This window comes from Capsicum annuum, unplaced genomic scaffold (assembly GCF_002878395.1).
Source record: "Capsicum annuum cultivar UCD-10X-F1 unplaced genomic scaffold, UCD10Xv1.1 ctg81929, whole genome shotgun sequence".
Lineage (NCBI taxonomy): Eukaryota > Viridiplantae > Streptophyta > Magnoliopsida > Solanales > Solanaceae > Capsicum > Capsicum annuum.
Genome location: NW_025892684.1, coordinates 63,833 through 82,978, shown reverse-complemented (window position 1 = coordinate 82,978; position 19,146 = coordinate 63,833). Strand labels below are relative to the sequence as shown.

The 19,146-nt window shown below is 37.9% G+C and overlaps 1 pseudogene; it reads left to right on the top strand.

Annotated features, from left to right (window-relative positions):
- Positions 1-12,849, top strand: part of LOC124895410 — a 30,906-nt pseudogene extending 18,057 nt beyond the window's left edge.
- Positions 12,850-19,146: the final 6,297 nt, after the last annotated feature.

Sequence of the window (19,146 nt, the reverse complement as noted above, 5' to 3'; positions counted from 1 at the left end):
CATAAATGAAATTACAAAAATCCTATCTATACAGCTTTTGTTGGACTCCTAACTTAAGTTTCATCACCCTATTCTTCAGGCAGGCTCCTGACTTGCAATTTCATCACTTATTGCTTGGTTTTCAATTGCTTCACCTTATTGCTTAACTTTTTGTTTATTTTCCCTGTGCTTTGGGTGGGCTTTTGACTTGCCATTTCATCACCCTGTTCTTTAGGCGGGCTTCTGGCTTGTAATTTCCTCACCCTATTCTTCAAGCGGGCTCCTGACTTGCAATTTCATCAACTTGTTATTTGGCTTTCAATTGTTTCACCTTATTGCTTAACTTTCAATTTCTTTACCCTATTCTTCAGGGGGGCTCCTGACTCACTATTTTTTAATCTGTTAACTTTCAACTTTTCACCTTGTTGCTTGACTTTCAACTTCTTCACTTTGTTGCTTGACTTTTCATTTCTTCACCCTGTTCTCCAGGTGGGCTCCTGACTTACAATTTTCTCACCCTGTTCTTCAGGCGGGTTCCTGAAATCAAAATCAAAACTAGAACGAAAGTTATCCCAAACAAATATTAGAATAAAGAAAGATTTCATCATTTTTTGAAAGTAATGTCCCATTTTCTAGGAAGGTGCTGAACAGAAAGTAAAATTCCATTTTTCAGGAGGGTCCTGAGTAGAAAGTAAATTTTCATTTTCCAAGAGGGTCCTAAACATAAAGTAAATTCTCATTTTCCAGGAGGGTCCTGAACATAAAGTAAATTCCCATTTTCCTGGAGAGTCCTGAATTGAAAGTAAATTCCCATTTTCCAAGAGGGCCTTGAATTAAAAGTAAATTCCCATTTTTCAGGAGGGTCCTAAACATAAAGTAAATTCTCATTTTCCAGGAGGGCCCTAAACATTTGGTGAGTTCCCAAAACAAGAATTAAATTTTTCCCCATTTTATCATCAACGGACTTTTGTGAAAATCACATCATTATAGGAATCAAGAAGAATGACTCGACTATAAGGTACGTCTTATAGGAATCAAAGTAATTGACTTGACTAAAAGATACGTCTTCGAGGAATCAAAGAGAATGACTCGACTAAAAGGTGCGTCTTATTGGAATCAAAGGGATGACTTGACTAAAAGGTACGTCTTATAGGAATAAAGGGGAATGACTCAACTATAAGGTACGTCTTATAGGAATCAAAGTAATTGACTTGACTAAAAGGTACGTCTTCTAGGAATCAAAGAGAATAACTCGACTAAAAGGTGTGTCTTATAGGAATCAAAGGGATGACTCGACTAAAAGGTACGTCTTATAGAAATCAAGGGATGACTCGACTAAAAGGTACATCTTATAGGAATCAAGGGGAGTGACTCGATTAAAAGGTACGTCTTATAGGAATCAAAGGGAATGACTCGACTAAAAGGTACGTCTTCTAGGGGTCAAGGGAAATGATTCGACTAAAAGGTACATCTTGTAGGAATCAAGAGAGATGACTCAACTACAAGGTTCATCTTATAGGAATCAATGGAAATGACTCAACTATAAGGTACGTCTTCTAGGAATGAAGGTTCAATTTAAGAAGTGTATCACCCAACAAATGAAAACTGAAATCCCTGAACAAGAAAGTGTTTCTCCGAGGGATATAAGATAATGTATTTTTTAGCATGATTTAATTATCAAACATGTGCAGCAACATTGCTTCCTGCATTTGTAAAAGTGAGGCATTGCAGCCCTTGATGTTTATGCTCTGAAGTTCTTGCTTTGAAGGTAGTATGTTTCCTGTTTCATCAAAGAAAAGTTGTGAGTTTAAAACATGGTGGCTGGTTTATGGCTTTGGCTTTCGTGGAAAACGCTCTTGCCTTCATTACATTTAACCTTGCTTCCAACCATTAGCATATGTCATTGAATTGCAGCATCGTTGACCCAACTCAGTTTATTAAGAGTGATTATGAAACAAACACAGTATCTCTGCTTCACCATGCTCATTAGATAAACCCTTTGAACCTTGATATTTTCATGAGTTCCCAAACTTGTCTGTTGACACAATTTTGCATACCTTATTCCGGCTCACAATCATATCTTTTGCATGTGCTGGTTTTTTTGTCTTACTTTGTGCAATTGGAGAAACTGGTAGCCATTTTTGAAATCTTTTTCTCACTTGTTTTGACAGGGTTTGACTCAAAGACAAGAAAAAAATGACAATGACTTTTATTTGGACAATTGACTCAAGAAAACAAAATAAAATAAAGAGGAGAAAGAAAATACAATGAGTGTCCCCATTTGAAACAAAGAAATGAAAATTTTATCTAGAAATAATGACAGTCAACTCTAATGATTATGTCATGCATTTTGGATTAAGCAGCTTGATCTTTTCATCCAAACTTTCTACCCATTGTTGTTGAGTTAATGGCCTTGAAACTGAGTTGCTTCCTTAGGTCAATTGTATTTAAGACCTTATTCGGCTAGTGACACCTTGAAGGATTTTTGTCAACAAGCCTCTCTCAATTTTCTCTCAGCTCGTCATCACCTTATGGTGCCCGTTGTTGACACCTAATTTTTGCCCTCAACGACTAAATTTAATTCTGAGTTTCTTCAGTTTTTAATAAACCAAAATAATTATTTCATCCAAATAAAAAAAACTTAAAATATTTTTCATAAGTGATTTTGTCATTTTAAGTAGCAATTATATACTATCGTATTCAGTTATACGAGATTATATAATTTGTTACTAAAATATTTATTTTACAAAATATCGGATTTAATTAAGGCTTATCTTGAAAATAAATTCAAATGATTAAAATCTTAATTTAAATATAATTTATTCTCAACAATAATTTATTTGGATAAATATGCATTCATTTTATTAAATCAAGAAGCTCGGGACAAAAAAAAAGGTATTAATTCGTATCGAATTTTAATTTAATTTAGCCAATCTATTAGATTTGACCATAATTGAAAATTGATCATAATTGCAATGCAATTCGTCAATTAATTTTTAATTTGGTCAAAATAAATAAATATGGCTAAAATTTAAATTTCAATTGGGTTATATTTTAAATAACCCCAAAATTCTCAAGAACTCTCATTACTTTTACCCAATTCCCACCAAAATATAAATTCAAATTGTACTATTCCCCCCAACTTTGTCCTTCTCCAATTTTAAAATTCAAAGATTGTACTACATTGTACTATTTCCCTTCACATTATCTTCCACGTTAGCTTTAACTTTTACATTTCAAAAAACCCCCTAAATGCTTTTTCTCCCACATTAGTAGATGACAAGAAATAAATCTCTATCCTTTCCTATAAATACTTTTCTGCCACATTGATGGAAAAGGAAAAAAAAATACTTCATTCTCTCCTATAAATACTACCACTACTTTGGTAGAGAGAGGAGGGGAGAAGAAAGAAAAAAAAAGGCTAGAAAGGTGAAAAAATCCTTTTGAGCAAAACTAGTTATTTTTATTTAGTAAAATTTTTTTGTTTCATAAAGTTGATCGGCTAATCAAAATTTTGAGTTGCCGGCGACGTTTTTTGGTGGTGGTTGATTCCAACGAAGCTCGTAGTCTCATTTTGCTGCCCCCCAAAAGGTAAACACACCTTCTTTTTTCTTTTTTTATTATTTTAGTTTTTTATTATCGTTTTTCTCTTCATCTTTTTTCTTCTTCGTAGTTCGTAGATATAATTTTATTTGTTGGGATTGTATGTTGTAGATGACCTTGAAGGCCCTAGGACATTGTGGTGTCGATATTCTAATTATTTTCATGTTTATGATATAAAAATGAGCTAGCAATAGTTGTATGTGTCTTTTTTGACTTTATTCTTTGATTATTTTGGATAAAGTTTTAATCTTTGCTTAAAAGATGTATTTATGTTTTTTTTTTAAACTCATTGTTGTTGGATACATTTGTTTTTAGTATGTAAATTTATTTTCTTTATGTTTAGAAGAATAGTTAATGTTGAATGTTTTGCCTTTTCACCTTATTCTTTGATTATTTGAATAAAGTTTAGATCTTTACTTGAAAAACGATACCCATGTCTTGTTTAAACTTATTGTTGGTAGATATATTTGTTTTTTGCATGTAAAGTTATTTCCTTTATGTTGAAAAGAATAAATAATATTGATTGTTTCTCTTTTCTTACTTTATTCTTTGATTATTTTGGATAAAGTTTAGATCTTTACTTGAAAAACAATACCCATGTCTTGTTTAAACTTATTGTTTGTAGATATTTTTTTTGGCATGTAAAGTTATTTATTTTATGTTGGAAAAATAGTTATTATTATTTGTTGTGCCTTAATAAAAATAGTAATTAGTTAAGTCAAGAATTTGTCATTTGCTTACTAATTATTTTAATGGATTTCAAAACTCTCATATAAGATATGAAGTGCTTGCTTTATTTTTCATCTAAGATGTTTATTCTTCTTTGTTTGCATGTTGTCTTTCCAAAATGATAAGAAAGTTCGAATTTTTGAGGCTAAATAAAATTATTTGGATATTTTTGACTCATGCATAGTATGATTGTGAAACTTTTGTTTTGCATTTTTTATTTACTGACTCTCATTCTTGTGCAAGTATGCTTATTCTTGTCATTCAAAAATTGGTTCTTGATAGTTTCTTTTACTTTGAAATACGTCATTTTTATGCCTTAAACATATATTAATTTCTTTATCTGTTCTTTGCATGCAAAAAAATATATCTCGAGTTCAAATGGACTCCTCTCCTCCTGCATTTCATAATGGATAAATGAGGCTCACCCCTTCGAGCTAAGTTCAAAGTTTAAACCCAAAGTCCATTACATGGCGTGCGGGTGCTAGAAGATAGACAAAGAAGGAAAATGGGTCAAAACCCATTGATGAGGTCACTAAAAGACATGCAAAGTCTCAATTTTTATTATTATCTTCTTTTTATTTATTCATTTAGTCATTTATTTATTCATTTATTGTGTCCTCGAAGCCAAAGTTGTGTTTAATACAGGTGGAGCAAGACTCGAGCCAAAGGCTCGAAAAATAGTTTAGGATAGGTGAAATGGGTTGGAAGCCCAACTAGACTAGGACAGGTCTCGTTGATTTGGGCCTAATGGCCTAAATCCTTTACTTTCTCCTCCCTTCCCCTTTTATGTGTTTATTTGTTTATTAATTTTGTTTAGACTTAGTTAAAATGCCTACTAATTCGCCTAAATCTATTTTACACAAGTCTTTTTTTTTTTTTGAAAAAATCAAATCACTATTTCAACAAATTAATCTTTTCGAAGTTAATCAAAAGACGATTTTCAAACAGTCCGGATAACCGCAAGTTAGCGAACGTTTTAGGTGCCTAACACCTTCCTAAAACGTTAATGAGAACCGCTTATCTAGAATCTCTAACTTAAAACAATTTCCCTATTTTGAATCGTTTAAAATGTTTTATAAAGGTTTCTTAATTCCTTTTCAAAAATTAAGTGGCGACTCTCTTCAAAAAGTCAAATTTCGTCAAAACACCCGTGAGGGTTTTCTCCGATAAGACTCTCTTATATTTATCTCTCTCAACTTACCATCGCCTTATGGCGCCCGTGAGGATTTTTCACTAATAAGACTCTCTCATTTTTATTTCTCTCTTGATTTCTTATGCTGAGGAAGACAAGTAGTTCCCAAATGCATCATTATATCCCTTGCATACTTAGCCTTAACATCCTCAAAGATTGATCTGAAGGTCTTTCTTTGGTTGTAACATGACTTTTGGATAGGATTAGAAAGAAAGGATAACATAGGGCCCAAACGACACCTGAAGTGGGGTAAGACTTACAACTTTTGGAATCGACTCAAACAATGAGGATTAACTCATGCCCTAGTTTCTTTGGCCTTGGTAATTCTAAACTGTTTATTTGGTTGGACCGAGCCCTAGGTAGGGCAGCCTACGTATCTCACCCTCGAGAGAATGCAAGTACATATCATGCAATATGAAAGTGAAAGATGAAGATCTTTTTGACATCTTTTACAGCATTAACTTTGACTGAGTCTATGCATCACTATTTCTTCTGCATTTATATGGCATACAGCTCCACTTTTGTTGCGCATTCCTCATACTGAATGACTCATGATTTTGTGGAGCTGATTTTCTTTTTGTTCACGCGGTCACTATTTGATCTAATTGAGACATGTCTTTCAATTGATGACCAAGTTATTCTTGTGATTCTCAAAATAAGTTCCTTAGTTTTCAGGAAAGGCTTCAACTTGTCACCAAATGACCCAGCACTCTATCTATTTTCTCAGATACTTTATTTTCCTAATTTTAACTCTCTGATCCAATGCTTCCTGATTAAGTGGATTTTAAGATCTGGCTAAAAAATTCGCTAGCATGTCATATCACTAGAATCAACATAAAATGTACTATGTAAAGAAAACAAACAAACAACACAAATTTAAAACATAAAGGAAAAGGGGACACTTCAGTTAATAAAAATGAAAGATAGAAGGGTTTGAACATAAACGGCAAAGGGACAAAACAAGATAGATCCCGAACTACAACCCTGAAATAATTCAGAAAACAAAACAAAATACCAGACCTCTTCCTAGTAGGGAGATGGGTGAATTCTCAATTGCTCAGCCTGACAACATAGCCACTAGTTTGCATATCAGCATGACTAGAGCATCCTTCACTGTCAATGTTTTGCACATAATTGATCCATCATGAATCATCTTTTCAATTTCTCTTTTCAAATCTTGACAATCTTCAATACTACGACCCTAAACCTCAGAATGATACGTACATCGTGTGTTAGGATCAAAATTTCTTGAACGCCGATTAAGGATGTGCCCAAAGAGAGGAGTGATCATTCTTTCCTATACCAATATCTGAAATAAACTAGAATATGACTCTCCAATTGGTGTAAAGCTATCTCTCAACTTCTGCCTCATTTCATTGTTTAGTTTGGATAGAAAATCTGGCTTAGAAGGGTTTTGGTATGTTTGTAGTGTTAGAGGATAACTCTGGGGCATTGGGGTATACCATTGTGGGTAAGTTAAGGGTTGAACAAATGGTTGTGCATTATACACTGGATATGGATGTGGAGGAACAGAGTATAATGGATTTTGGGAGTGATTATGTGGAGCCTGGGAATAAACTTGAGCTTGAACCTAAGATCGACGATGACGTGGTCTTCTTGACCTTTCTTGCTGTCCAACTATAATTGTAGATGCATCTTTCTCATTCTTTTTCTCCCCAACACTTCCTGAACCCTTTTGAATTACTTGAGTAGTCGCTTTAAATGTTGCAAAACTCACAATGCGAACAGTCTTAATTCCCTCTTCTATCATCTCTCCCATTTTAAGGACCTCAATGAACGGCTTACCCAATGCAGGTAACAAGGTTGATAATATGTTTCATCCTGCGCTTCAATAAACACCTCCACTATTTTCTTTCTTTCATTGGTGGTTTTACTCTAGCAGCTTGTTCGCGCTATCTGATCGCAGACTCCCTGAAACTCTCAGTATTCTTTTTTTTATACTAGTTATGGATTTTTTGTCAGGGATCAACTCCACATTGTATTGAAATTGTTGCACAAATTCGTTAGCTAGGTCATACCAACTAATCCATTTGTCAATGTCTTGGTCAACAAACCATTCCGAAGCTAGGCCTGAAAGACTCTCCCCGAAATAAGCCACGAGTAGTTCTTCCTTCTCTCCGGTGCCCCTTAATTGGTTATAATAGCACCTCAAATATGCCACTAGATCCTCATATCCATTATACTTCTCAAACTTTGGCATTTTAAAGCCAGGAGGAAGGTTGACACTTGGAAACATGCATAAGTCCTTATATGAGACACTTTTGTAACCCCCAAGTCCTTGGAAGTTCTTCATAGGTAGTTCCAAACTTCTCAATTTTATGGTCACTTCCTCTTGTTCTTTTGTCATAACAGGCTTATCAGTATTAGGATTCTCAGTGTTAAGAGAAAATTCAGGTAGGTGAGTGTCACCGTAAAGACCAGTCAACTTCAATGTAGGCTCGAAAGTGTAACGTTGATCACCAGTAATATCCAATACAGGCTCTCTTGTAGAGTAGGGAGGCACAACTTGTGGATGAAAATCAAAAGTAGGAGCTTCAAGTGGGGGTGGTGCTGCAAAAGCATGAACAGCAGGGGGAGCGGAGTATGTGGTAGTCTTGGATTGGGGAGTGAGGAAATGAACATTGGAACTAGTTGGATATTGTTACCCTAGAGTTGATCCTGATGCATGTTGTGGCATGTCAACAAAAATGGGAAATTGTGCATGTGACACGGGAGGCAAGCTAGAAAGATATTCCAGATTATCAGTCGGAACTGGAGGAGGCGGCAACCCATTAGCCCAAGCTCGATGCATTTCTATCATTTGCTGCCTTAATTTTCGAATCTCTTCATTAGCTCCTAAATTCTCATTTCCCAAACTCCCTATCTGATTAGTGACAACAAACTTGGTATCCTCGTTGGCCATAACCTTATGTGTGACTTGGTGCAATATGGAGGACCAGCCAAAATACCACAAACCAACCACCTTAAACTAACTTCACAAGAGATAACCAATGTGTTAGAATTCAACATTTTTTCAAAAAATTCTTCTTCTTTTTTTTAAAAAAAATGTCATCGAACCCAAGAAGGGAGCCTACGTATCTCACCCCCGAGAGAGGAGAATCAGGTGTGCGTAGTTCGTGAAGTCTTGCCAAAATGGCCAATTAAACTCTTTTCCTTTCTTTTTCTTTTTCTTGAATCTTCAAAAATAACAGATTGTCAAAAGAATTAACGAAAATCGTTTTGCATTTTTCAGGTTTAAACTCCCTATATAAAACGACACCTATGATTACCAAAGAAAATATTTTTGGGTTTTCAATTTTGCATTTCATACGAAAATGAAAATTGAACCTATTAAAGGAAAATCTTTTGTAGTTTTCTTTTATTGATGCATATGACAACAACAACAACAACAAACCCAGTGTATTCCCACCTAGTGGGGTCTGGGGGGGGGGGGGGGAAAGATGTACGCAGTCCATACCTCTACCTCTAAAGAAGTAGAAAGGTTATTTCCGATAGACCCCCGGCTCAAGTCACGAGATACCACACAAACTCATAGTAAAGCACAGAACTAGATTACATAACATAAATACGGCACCCATAAGTATTAGAAAACGGAGGAAAGCACACAGATTCGTAATAAAACATGGAACACGGAATCATAACAAGAATAAAACCTCCACCAAGTAATTCCCTACACTAGCAACCCAAACCGGCCCTAGTCTTTTGCCCTAATTCGCGTCCTCCAGACCTTCCTATCTAGGGTCATGTCCTCGGTGAGCTGTAACTGCTTCATATCCAGCCTAATCACCTCACCCCAGTACTTCTTCGGCCTACCCTTACCCCGCCTAAAACCATCCAACGCTAGCCTCTCACACCTACGAATCGGGGCATCCATGCCCCTCCTCTTCACGTGTCCGAACCATCTCAATCGGGCTTCCCGCATCTTGTACTCCACTAAAGTCACACCAACCTTCTCCCGGATAGTCTTATTCCGCACTCTATCCCCTCTAGTCAGCCCACACATCCAGCGCAACATCCGCATTTCTGCCACCTTTATTTTTTGGATGTGGGAGTTCTTAACGGGCCAACACTCCGCTCCATACAACATGGCCGGACGGACTACCACCCTGTAGAATTTGCCTTTCATCTTGGGCGGCACCTTCTTATCACACAACACCCCCGACGCGAGCTTTCACTTCATCCATCCCGCCCCAATATGGTGCGAGACATCCTCATCAATCTCACCGTTACTCTGGATCACGGACCCGAGATACTTGAAACTATCCCTCTTACATACCTCCTGTGATTCCAGCTTCACTACTACCTCATTCTCCCACCTTACGTCATTAAACTTGCATTCCACATACTCTGTCTTGCTTCTGCTCACCCTGAACCCTTTAGACTCAAGAGTTTGCCTCCACACCTCTAATTTTTCATTCACACCCCCTCAAGTCTCATCTATCAGAACTACATCATTAGCAAAATGCATACACCAAGGCACCTCCCCTTGAATACGTCGCGTCAACACATCCATCACCAACGCAAACAAAAAGGGACTAAGAGTAGATCCCTGATGCAATCCTGTCAAGACCGTGAAATGCTCTGAGTCTCCTCCCGCCGTCCTCACCTGGGTTTTCGCTCCATCATACATATCCTTAATTGCTCTGATATATGCCAGCGGTACCCACTCACCTCCAAGCATCTCCAAAGCACCTCCCTGGGGACTTTGTCGTAAGCCTTCTCCAGGTCGATAAACACCATGTGCAGGTCCTTCTTCCTTTCCCTATACTGTTCCACCAACCTCCGCACCAGATGAATTACCTCCGTCGTCGAGTGGCCAAGCATAAATCCAAACTGGTTTTCCAAAATAGACACTATCCGTCTCAGCCTCACCTCGACCACTCTCTCCCAAATCTTCATAGAGTGACTCAATAACTTAATCCCCCTATAGTTATTGCAACTCTGGATGTCACCCTTATTCTTATAGAGAGGGATCATGGTACTCCACCTCCAAGCCTCGGGCATCTTTACCGTCTTGAAGATTTCATTAAACAATCCAGTCAACCACCTTACACCAGCCTCTCCAACTAACTTCTAAAACTCCACCGGTATCTCGTCCGGCCCCGTCGCCCTACCCCTTCGCATTCTGCGAACAGCCTCTCTAACCTCTTCTACCTTAAAACGTCTATAATAGCTAAAATCCCGACACTCCTCTGAGCTAACACAATAGCTCTATCCCCTTTGTCATTCAAGAGCCTATGAAAGTACGACTGCCATCTATTCTTAATGTGGCCGTCCTCCACCAACACTCTACCGTCCTTCCCCTTAATGCACCTCACCTGATCGAGGTCACGACCCTTCCTCTCCCTAGCCTTAGAGAGTCTAAACAACTTTTTCTCCCCTCCTTTCCCCTATAACCCTGCATACAAGCTCTCAAAAGCGGCCGTCTTAGCTGCCGTGACTGCTGACTTAGCCTCCTTCCTAGCTAGCTTGTACTCTTTCCTGTTTACCCGCTTCTCTTTTTCGTCCTTACTCTCAACCAATTTAGCATACGCCCCTTTCTTGGTCCCCACTTTCTTCTCCACCTCTTCATTCCACCACCAATCCCCCCGATGATGCCCGGCCCGGCCCCTAGAAACACCCAACACCTTACTTACATTCTCCTTGATGCACCTAGCCGCCCTATCCCACATACTATCCACGTCCCCCCTACACTCCCACACCCCCATTCCCGCTAACTTCTCCCCTATCTCCCACGCATTCACTGGCGTCAAGCCTCCCCACTTAATTCTAGGTCTACACTCCTTACTCCTTCTCTTTCTATTCTTCTTTATACCCAAATCCATAACCAAGAGCCTATGCTGGGTCGAAAGATTCTCACTCGGGATGACCTTACAGTCCTTACACAACGCCCTATCCCCTTTTCTAAGCAACAAAAAGTCAATCTGGGTCCTGGCTATCGCGCTTCGAAAGGTGATCAGGTGATCGTCCTTCTTTGGGAAGCCCGAGTTCACCACCACCAGCCCAAAGGACCTCGCAAACTCCAATAGAGTAGCCCCCTCTTCATTTCTTTCCCCAAAACCAAAACCACCATGCACATCAGCAAAGCCTCCCGGTAACGCCCCGATGTGCCCGTTGAAATCTCCTGCTACAACAATCTTCTCCGAGCTAGGCACGCCTCTCACCACCTCTTCCAAAGCCTCCCAAAACCGTTACACACGTTCAGGGTAAACCCCCGAATGACCAACTTAATAGTCATCAACCTATCGTTGATCCTCTTCACCTCTACTACCCGACCTCTAAGCTCTTCATCTACTAAGATGCCAACTCCATTCCTATGTCTCTCGCTCCCAGAGTACCACAGCTTGTAACCATCCACCTCCCTAGCCTTAGACCCTACCCACTTGATCTCTTGAACACACGTAATATTGATCCTCCTCTTCCTAAGAATCTTCACAAGCTCTATGGACTTACCCTGAAGGGTTCCTATATTCCAAGACCCAACCCTCAGCCTACCATCACTATCCACACGCCCTCCACTACCCCCCCACGGCCAAACCTTGGCCTCCCTCCCACTCCCGCCCTTTCCTCATCCCGCGCCCCCACCACGGCCCCACGCCCCAACCCCCTCGTACATGACCCTATCCAACCATTACCGCCCACAGCCACAACCACACGAAAGTATAAGAAAATATAAAGGTATAAACGATGGTAGTAGCAAAGCAGCAGCAAGAAATACAAGGCTCACACAAATTCAAAGGAATAATCCAGGAACAAAACTAAACTCAACTAGAGAGCAAACACCACTGGACTCAACACCCACAGCCCCCAAAACAGATTCCCAAGCCGATAACCCAGTCCAAAGCAGTGCAAGAAACGACCACAGCAACAGCAACAACAGACAACAGACAATATCAACAAATCCAACGCAAGTCAAAGTACAGGGGCTACTACTAGCATAATACGAAGAATGAAATAACAAAGGTTAGAAGTCACCGGGTTACGCTTGTAAACCAAGCCGAAAACCAAAGCCCAGCGTTGATCGGGTTTCGGGGGATTCCGGTGCTGAGATAGAGTTGCGGCTGCTGGAGACCGAGGGAACTGGTCATCGTTTGGGTGCTGCGACTGCTGGAGGCCGAGCGGCGGGTGCAGGCAGAGCTACGGCTGGAGACCGAGCTTCGGCTGTTGGAGACCGAATCGGCGACTGGAGATCAAGCGGCAGCTGGCTGGAGACCGAGGTGGGGGTGCTGTTGTATCCCACCGGCGCCGGAGGGGGGTATGGATGGAGAGGGGGGTATGAACGGAGGGGGGAGGGGAGGGAGAGGATTGGAACCGAAGGTCGATGATGGAGGGCAGCCGGGAGCGGCGACGGGGGTCGGCGCCGAGGACCGGAGGTCGGGTCGGGTCGGCGCCGATGGTCAGCGACGGCGACGGGGTCGGGACGAGAGAGAGAGAGAAAGGGTAGGGAGAGAGAGAGAGAACCGTTAGTGAAGAGAGAGAGAGAGGGTAGTGGAGAGAGGGGGTCGGCACCGGGGACTGGAGGTCGGGGCCAGAGGTCGGGTCGGGTCGGGGCCCGAACCGACAATAGGTTGTCTACTTATCTCACATCACGAAAAAGGAGAATCAGAGGTGCGTAGTTCGTTCAGATTGGACAATTAACGATTAATTAATAGATTGACCCTAACTCAAGAGACACAACCAAAGACAAACAAATAATATCTTTTTTTTCTTAGTTTTTAATTAGACACTTCAACTAAGACTAACACCAACAACTATGAAGAAAAATCTTTTTAGGGTGTACAAATTTCTACCAACCCTTTTTTGGAATATTCTTTTATAAAATCTACTACTATATAAAAATCCATTTTTTTTGGTTTTTTTTCGAATTATGAATGCTTATTAAAAAATAAAATGAAAATCTTTTGTGCTTTTTTTTTTGACAAATAAGTAGAAAAGGTAAACAAAATTTACTTTTTTTTGAATTTACGGTACTTTGAGAAAATAAATGCACATAAGCATGACCTAACGGCTGACCTACGTTGGGGTTCACTAACAAGGCTATTCAGGGGGAGCGTATGGTCGATAGTGGCTGATTTGCTTTCCACCTACTCCAAAACACCGACGGGTCCCCCTTACAATAAGGGTGACTCAACTAGAGGTCGTGTACAACATGTATACTAAGGACTTATTGCAAAAAGAAGGCCTTGGGGTAGACACATGATGCCAGATATAAAAGCAGTAACACATAGGATAAATATTGTACATAAAGAGCACAAAAATATTCCACAATGATAAAACAATAACACAAAACAACACAACAAAATGTTTATACACCTATAGGGCCAAACAAAGTCGATACTACTCCAAAATAAGATCAAATTCTGAACAGTTCCCCAGCAGAGTCGCCAAAGCTGTCAGACCCCTTTTTTTAAACCAGAAAAGATTATATTTTAAAGTTCGAAAGAGTTTTTATTATTAAGTGACAAAATAAAAAGGTTTGTTTTGAAAAAGGATTATTTACATTTTTTGTTCAGAGTTTCCACTTGAGATAATCCGATGTGCCAAGTCACCTTTGGAAAATCGTTTTCAAAATGGTTTGACTTTTTTTTAAAACTAATTTGTGAACAGAGATTCCGGCTAAGGAATTTTGTTGATCGAGGGAAAGGTATTAGGCACCCCTCGGTCCTATGGTTCGACCACGGTCGCTTGGTGAAGTGTATCGGCTAATTTGATACTACGAATGTACAAACCACACAAAAAAACACGTAAAACAGTCAAACAAAATAAAAATGAATCAAAAGTACAGTTTCCAGTCCAATTTATACAGTCCAAAATAGGAAAATGCAAAAATAAATCCTATCTAACCTACACTAATACTAACTACGCTCCCGTGCTTTACCCGACGCCTCGGGCCTTCCTCACAATTCGTCTTCGCCAAGATGATACGACAGGGCATTCCCCGATGAATAAATACATCAATCTTCGGGGCATTACCCGGCCAAATGAATACATTTCAATCCGAAAATATAGATTAACACATTTCAACAAAAAAAACACTTTCGTCATTCAACGATTGCAAGTCCTCTTTTTGCCTACCCGAACCTACTCTTTACCTGTCCAATTCGACCTATCATGATACTATCATATCAACAATATTCAATGAATCACAATAAACTAACGCTTACTTTTATCAATTTTGATTCCACCTCCTACTAATTTCATTTTTTTATCAATCAAACCTTCAACGTTACTCTGATTCATCCCGCATATCAACAAAATCAAATCATCAAACACATAATTATAACATCATAACACCAGAAAAATTAAAAACTATCAACACACATAACCACAACCAATCCAAATAATCAAAATAAAGAACAGGGAGACGGGTTAAAGAAATGGACCTTCCGATATCCAACTTTTGTTGCTAATAAAGAAATGTGAGATCAAAATCCTCGAACAAAGAACCCAACTCGAACCTCAATATTGACTACCAGCTGACTCGACCATGAAAATCCAGAAATTTGAGTTGAATAAAATCAAAATAATACCCACGTACACCTGGAACACCCGAAATAGAAATTGAGACAAAAGCCCCGAACCCGTATGCAAAACTTTATGGAAATTGAATCAAATGGCGCGAGTTCGGCGAGGAATTGACTGCTGGTTCTGGTTTCTCAGAGTGGTGCTGGAGTTCGATGAAAACTGACTGATTCTGGCAGAGGGGTTTGCTAGAAAATTCAGTGACACTGGCGTGAAGCCTTGAAAACCAGCAGAAAACCCACCTATGGACTGATCTCACACCTCTACTCTATCTCTCTCAACCGTCTCCTCTCTCTCTCTTGCCTTCGTGAGCTGTGTATATATGTTTGTTGTGTGCATATATGGTGAGGTCAGTGGACGATGGTGTGTGGAAGAGAAGATGATGAAAAGAAAAAATGGTTTCCTCCCCCCAATTTTTATGGAGATTGTCTATTATATATATCTATAAGAGAGTGTGTGGGAATGGAATTCAATTCCATCTAGGTGAGTCATGATATGTGGGGCCCCTATCAATTTGGAAGTATAAAGAGGAAAAAAGGGAATATCCCCTGGGCTCCACTCTCTTTGGAATGTAGTATAATTGTGAAATAAAAAATGGGAAATCACGTGAAAGGGGAGTAGGTGGGGGTAGGGGTGAGGGTATGTGGTGGTGAGGTAGGCTGTTAGGGTAGGTGATTAGGATAAAGTTTGTTAGAATAATTTAAAAAATAAGATAAAAATTGTTAGGGGTTGTTATTTTTGTCATTTTATGGAGGGATAATTATATAGTTGAGGGTACACGATAGTATAACGTAAAATGAGTAAAAGTGATTTCGGGGAGGGACAAAATTAGGTGTCTACATTCATTCTCTTCAAGATTAAAGTATGTTCACTATTTTTAATCCAAAAAAAGTCTCTTGGCTATGCTTCTAACATCTGCAACTAAAATGTTAAATGGAAGAAACATGAATGGTAAAAGTATCAATTATGATCTCCTAATATTAATAAAAATAAACCAAACTGTTCTGAAAAGAAATGTGTAACATAAAAGAAATTAAATCAAATCTATCAGCAATATTAACTTGATGCAATTGATTATGAATTCAGTCTTCTTACTATAACTTGAAGTGAAAGAAGAAAACAATTCAATTTCACAGAAAAAGAGAACGTTTTGAAAAAAAACCATTAGCCAAAGAACAAATTTGATGTTCTCTCACATACTTTAAAACAAACTACTAACCCATCAAACAGAAAATAAAGTGCACTATACCTAGTCGGATGATTTTTCATCTCATTTTTTGCTAAGAAACTTTAGAAACCCTAATAAAGTCAATTAAGGAGAAAAATAATTGACTACACGGAGAGAGAGATGGATTGGGTTCAAGTTTTAACATTGAAACTATGAAACAAATCTGCAATAAAGGAAAATTTTGAATTTGTTATAAAGTAAGAAAGAACAAAGAAGAAGAAGAAGAGTAGAGAGAGAAGAGAGAGTAATTCTTATTACTTCTTGAGGATGAGAGGTCATAAGATTGTAAATACAATAAACAAAAACCCTCTATTTATAGGGGAAATTTACTCCTAGTTTTAGTAAAACACGGATGCTTCAAATCCTAATAGATATCAAAGTAGATCTTGATAGACATTCACTATAATGTAAATACATTTATAACACTCCCCCTTGAATTTCTAATTGGTAGATAATGTGCCTCGTTAAAACCTTACTAGAAAAAACCCAATAGAAAAAAAATCTAGTGAAGGAAAAAGAGTACACATCTCTAATAATACGCATTTCGGCTGCCTCATTAAAAACCTTACAAGGAAAACCCAGTGGGACAAAACCTTGTAAGGGAAAAAGAGTACAGCACATATTAACTCCCCCTAATAAGAACATCCTTGAACCTTTGCATCCCGATCTTGTACACCATCTTCTTGAAAGTTCTAATTGAAGGAGACTTAATGAATAAAACAACCACATTGTCATTTGAACGAATCCATTGCACGTTAATATCACCATTCTTTTGGAGCTTATGTATGTAGAAAAGTTTTGATGAAGTGTGCTTCGTTCTATCTCCTTTTATGAATCCATCAAGATGTGTTATGCATGTTGTATTATTTCCATATAAAATTGTGGGCACATTGTCACATTTCATGCAAAATTTTTCTCGAATGAGATGTATCAGGATCTCAACCATACTCATTCTTGACTTGCTTCATGAATAGCTATTATCTCATCATGGTTCGATAAAATGGCTAGATAGACTGCTTTGTATATCTCCAAGATATGGCAGTATCCCCTTATGTGAACATATTATATGTTTGAGACCGAGATTTATGCAGGTTAGATGAGTACCCAACATTAGTATGACCAGTAATATTGGGACTACAATCTTTAGAATAAAATAAACTTATGTATCTTATCTTATTTCGATGTCTCGTAGTAAGAGTAGAAATAATACCTTGCTAACAAATTGATTGAAAAGGCTATAGGCCTTGTAGTATTTGCAAGGTACATGAATGCATCAATTGCACTAAGATATGGTACTTCATAACTAATCCAATTTGATATATTTCGAATTTCAGCAAATAATCTATTACTTTGAAAACTCTCCAAGAGTTCCAATGATGTTCAAGCAATAAGCTTATACAGTATAAGGATTATAAATAAGTTTCCCAGAAACTTTTATATGCTTCAAGCAGTTTGAATCCTTAAAAGTTTTCACATAAGTTTTGTCAAATGACAATATTCAATATTTCATGACTAACATCTTCAAATGTCTAGACTGCAAATCAAATAATTTTTACGCTTACCAAAATGCATCCTTTCTGTCACTTGATAAATGTTTCTACGTCAGCATGCTTAAATAAACGTAGAATTCAAATCCTCGTAATCTTTCACAATATTGCTCCAACATTGTGTCAAAGATATTGATGATATATCATTTCGTATCGGTTCACAATGTGATATAACATTTTGATATCTCATCACTTCATTATTTTTAGGTACATGAACCTCTCATAAGGTTTCATGAAGTGTTATGTCGTAGGCTATTCAAGAGCACATTGTATTCTTATCATGATTATTTGCTCCTTATCCTTTTCTAGGATTATTTCGTTTGGAAGCGATTTGTCTATCATGCTTCACGCATGCATAAACTTTATCCTTTAAGGACACAAAATAAGAGCACTTGCAGCTAAATATGAGATGCTTTCGGCATTTGACTTGAATTATCTTTTGAATAAGGATCTGATGATAATTCCTAATGTATTTCTTAGCTGCTTATAATCTCCCCCTTATGTTAGGAAAACTAACATACATCCTCCATCTTCTTTGAGGAGTTCATCTTTGTGCATCATAGTATATTCATTAATTGTATACCGCACATCAAAACTATTAGATGGAATAGTTGGTTCATGACCTTGAACCAATTGAGGGAGAAGAAATAATCATAATTTATTGGTCTAATTCATACAAGTGTTATTGTATGCAACATATCATATTTTAGATCAACACATGAAGTTTTGTTCTCATTAGCAACGGTTTAGCTATTTATAGAAGGCAATCAATGTCAAACCATCATCATCAAGATAACTTTCTTGATTGAACAATCTGAAAATTATGTTCTTAACTCAATTTTACTGAGCTATTAACTTTATGAATGTCAAACTGCAGGTTGACAATGAATGTACATGACAATGAATGTACATGTGATTATCTTATTGATGCATCTTTTCAACATATCACATGATAGGTGAACGGACCCTTATTCATCTTTTATAATTTTCATATTTGAAGGGATCCAATACCACTATTAGTTGGTCCAACCAACTTATCATGAGAACAAACGACATAAACAATTCTTGAAGAATCTTCTAGTTCTTCAATACATGCACATCTTCGAGATGTCACAATCGTTCATATCAATTTATGAACTTTTATTCTAGTAAACTTCAAGTTTACCATGACATGTACTTTTTCTTTAGTAAATTTTAGATTTACTATTACGTAAATAAATTTCAGATTTACTACTTCAGAAATAGATTTCAAAATTATTCAACCTCTTTCGGAGGTGAGTTGTGATACAATCACAATCAAGTGCCGGTTTGCATTAATAAGTTTC